Consider the following 4,538-nt stretch of genomic DNA (forward strand, 5'->3'; position numbering starts at 1 on the left):
GTATATAGTGTTCATTGATAAGCCAATCATATGCCATAAATATTTTACATAGTGGCCTTGTATTATCTCTGCCTAAACATGAAGTCATTACAGTGTGTCAATGGTGATATAGAAAAAAATGACATAAACTATTTAAATAATATATAAATTTTATTTATTATATGCTTCATATATCTCACATTAAAATATTCACTCTAATAATCTGATTTGGCACTTGCAACAAATCTTTTAGGTAAATGTTATCTATCTTTTCACTGATGAATAATCTGAAGCAGAAATGAGTTACATGATAATATAACTCATAGGAATTGAAGTAGGATTTGAATTCAGGTCTAATTACAAAATCTAAGTGCTTATTCCATTGTATGCTGCTCTCTAGGGTATAGAATATGCAAGTTAAGCAGATGTTTTTTTTTTCTATGTTGTTCTTATATATACCCTCTTGGCTTAGCACAATGCCTGGCTATAGTATGTCCTCAAAAAATGATGCATGCTAAATATATGTATATAAGGCACCATATTAGAAACTAATACATATAATGCTGAAGCCAAACAGATATCTTACCCTAAGACAGTTCTCATTAGGGTTTGGTTGATAGGGTACAAAAATGTGGAATATAAACAATACAGAAATAACTATAAGTCCTCACTTATTCATCCATAGGTTCTGTGACTTTAAACAAAAGGATATAGAATGTAACCAATTTTACCATAGGCAATTGATAGAAACAAGAGTAAATTTCCAGTGGTATCTTATCAATGTCACAATGAAACAACAATGAACAAAACCTTATTTAACGAGGTGAATTTTTGAAAGTGCATCAATTATTCAAAAATAAAGGGCTATCTCAAAAGAAGAGAGACCAGGGCCAAACCTAGAGAAGTGAATCCCTCATACTAACTACTTTCAATATATGTAGTTCTGAAATACCCAATGAGGCATTCTTGTGTATATATATATATATTTAAATACATAGATGGCTAAAATGAAGTATTCTTGGTTATCTCAGGTATGATCACATTATAAAAATTTCTGCTTAATTAAGAAAAAATTAGTCTGGATTCATCTGTTTAAATAGTAAAATTAGTATGTTAGACAAGAAGGAAAATGGTAGGAAAATGGGGATATATTCACTTAAAATTAAGGTAATCCAAAAGAATTGGTGGCTGTCCTAAGTAATGTCAATACAAAAGAAACGCTGATGTAGTCTTGAGCTTGTCGGTCTATATAAAAGGCTGAGCACTAACACTATAATAGTTAGCTACAGCAATATATGTAATCATTGCAGATAGAAACTTCGATTGTGATCATGTATGAGGCTTCAATATTATGTCTTGAGGTAAATAATAATGCACAATTAATTACTGAAGGAAAATGTCACCCAAAAAAGAACAGATTCAACCTACTCTGAACTTTTAATATATTAAGCTTTTTATTAAACCAGATTTCACTCTCACTCCATAAGGTTTTCTGGGTCTCTTCCTTCCTATTTCTTATTACCATCCCCATTTTATTGGAATAAAAATCTTGTTTGTATGTTTGAAATATAGACTCTGAAATGTATCCATCGACTTCATTTAAACAGGGTCATCTCTGCTTCAAAAGAGTAAATTTTTCCACAAGTTAATAAGTATCTGGAATTCTTGTTTTTGTTAACATTTTGTTGGTGTTTTTGCCTCATTTCATTGATCTGTGCCTACAAACCCAGACTGGAAGAAAATTAGGCCTACATTGTGCTATTTTCTCCCGGTCACATAACACCTGTATTTGCAACTCTCCGTCTGTTGCCGATCTTCTGGTCGTTCATTCCATTGTCTCGGCTGCCCGATTGCTTCCTGGCACTTTAGTATTTTATCAGTGAGTATTCACTTACAAGCGATAGAAGAAAATGGAGTCAAGAACCCGGGCCTTCCATTTGGCAGCTCCTTTCTATCCGTGTTCATGTCTGAATCGTCGACTGTTCCTAAAATCAAGACGGTGCCAGGAGACCGTGATCACCACAGCCTGTACCGTCCTATTAACCAACGTGGCCCCATACATGTAATGTAAAATGTAAATCAAAACCAACAGAATACTTTAAAAATGAAATGAAATAGATCATGACGAGATTTCTGTGAACCTTTTAATAACCTTAGTTAAAACCTCTTTAGTTAGTAGTTTGGAGACCCGCAGAGCAGGTGGACTGGAAGGAAGGCGGCTCCACGGGAGGAGGAACAGCTGAGCAGAGACATTAACCAGGGGAATGAGTACTCAGATGGCAAAGTAAGAGCAGAGGCAAATTAGAGAATCTGTACTTGTAGTTGGACTGAGCATTTCCCTTTGGCAATGCCTAGGGAACCATAACGGCTGGGAAAGAAGAAAATAGGCTGAAAGATATAAAATCACTACATGAATAGCTGCTTGTCAAACAACTTTTCTGATATTAATGACTTTAAGATTTTGCATGGCTTTTGTCAGTTACTTGTATCAGAATTTGAATTCTTACTTTTAGGTATTCAATACTGAAATACATAGACACCTGTGAAAAATATACCCTGTATTTTTTTAAAATACCCCCTCTAATTTTCTTCTCTGTTCTTAAAGAACTTTTCTAAAACATTGTCTGTTATGATTCCCGTACCTTGTTGACTACTAGAGCCATAGCGACACAAACCAGGCCCAGATAAGAAGATCTGGCAAAAAAACAATCTGCATTCTTTTTTTTTTTTTTTCTTCCAGTAAACTAATATATACTCTGTTTTACAAAATATTCAGTCTCTAAATTTGATTTCTAATTCAAACATTTACCATCACTTCAACAGTGATTTGGAGATATTGCAAAATGATTATCATTTTGGTTTCAGTATCTTAGGAACCTCTCCAAAACCCAATAAATAATACATGTACGGTGTTTGACACCACCACCAGATCACTTTCAGTGAATGTTAGTGTTCTTTCTCTTACTCCTCTACAGTGTAAAGTAGAAAAAAAAAATCATTACTTGAAGTTTAGGTCTTTGGAACTATTCCATAGAATTATAACACTTAAATGAACAATGACTTCAATACCTTTGTTAAGTTTTTAAAACAAAGATATTGAATTTATTTGTAGTTTAGAGTCAGAAGTTAAGAATTTTATTATATAAATACAATTTTTTTAATACAAAATCTAGTTCACTTTTATTTAATAAAAAATTTTCCTTGTTTATCCTTTACACCTAAGATCGATTGATCTATCATCTATCTATCTATCTATCTATCTATCTATCTATCTATCTATCATCTATCTATTTATTCACCTATCTATCATTTATTTCTGGAAATCCCAAGTTGAAGTCATGATCTCATGACTATTTTTGCACTAAATTGCATATATTCATCATGTACAGATTTACTCCTAGATGTGACTGGTTGAAAAGTGTCCATTTTATTTTCTAAATGAAAACTTTTGTAGGCTAATGACAACTTCTGACCTTTCTAAAAATTGCATCATGCTTAAAAATATGAGATACTTAATGAATGTGCATGTTATCCTTGCCCAAGGACCATACTAATTGCCTCGGTATCATCCCCATTTTAGTATATGTGCTGCTGAAGTGAGCATTGTTTTTATTTTAAGACCTTTAAAAACATAAGGGTTTCTTTCTGTACATTCTTCTTTTGGGGGTGGCTGGGGTATGTGTGGACAAGGCACAAACTCCCTATTTAGTATGAATGCACGTGTATACACACAAATTTGAATTACCCTCACTGTCTGTCTTTTAGAAACTTACCAAGTTTTCCAAAAATTGGGATAAAATTTTTGCCTATAATAATTCTAAAACACTGATATTTATTTCCATTAGAAACTGGATATACTCTTTTTATCTAAGAAATTTTAAAGTTACTTTTCAGATGTAAGGTAAATAGATACTGGTGTATAACTTGTCATGATTCATTCTACTCTCCATTTCCCATCCTTAAAATTCTTATGTAAAAGCCTTTGGCTAATTTTTCCATAAATAGTTGAAGTTGAAAGTTAAGACTCCAGAATATAAAATATGAGGTGGAACTCTAAGAAGTTATTCAAGGTTTTTGATCAATAAACCTATCTATCTTATCTGTTTATGTGTAAAAATATACCGGTATTTACAAAATTGTAAATGTATCTTTCTTCTTGCAAACAAAGTGTAGTCACTACCACTTCAACCCTAAAATAAATGACACATTAAAACACATTTCAATTGCTTTGACTCCATTCCATTAGATCCGGCTATGTCATGGAGAAGTAACAAGGTTCAGAAACCAGTGATGCTACCCAGTTTGGTTATCTGAGACCACACAGTGAATTTGTTCAGATTATTTTCAAATGCTACTGAATTATGTCATGCTTTTATGTGAGAATCTAACAGAAGATAGTATCCCATCCTTTCTTGGTTCTTTAGAGTTATTTTCTCCCAAATGTGTTTGATTGATTTAGCTGTGGACTAGATAGAGGCATATCTAGTCCATATAGATGGATTGTTTGTGGGTGGCAAACAAAATATAAATGGAAAAAAAAACCCCAAATTTAGTTGTGT

The 4,538-nt window shown here is 32.7% G+C and overlaps 1 non-coding gene across 1 annotated transcript; it reads right to left on the bottom strand.

The window, feature by feature from the left end:
- Positions 1 to 3,476: 3,476 nt before the first annotated feature.
- Positions 3,477 to 3,583, bottom strand: LOC118621847. The gene has a single exon (XR_004957807.1). It is a non-coding gene; the product is annotated as a U6 spliceosomal RNA (small nuclear RNA).
- Positions 3,584 to 4,538: the final 955 nt, after the last annotated feature.

This window comes from Molossus molossus, unplaced genomic scaffold (genome assembly GCF_014108415.1).
Source record: "Molossus molossus isolate mMolMol1 unplaced genomic scaffold, mMolMol1.p scaffold_m16_p_1, whole genome shotgun sequence".
Taxonomy (NCBI): domain Eukaryota; kingdom Metazoa; phylum Chordata; class Mammalia; order Chiroptera; family Molossidae; genus Molossus; species Molossus molossus.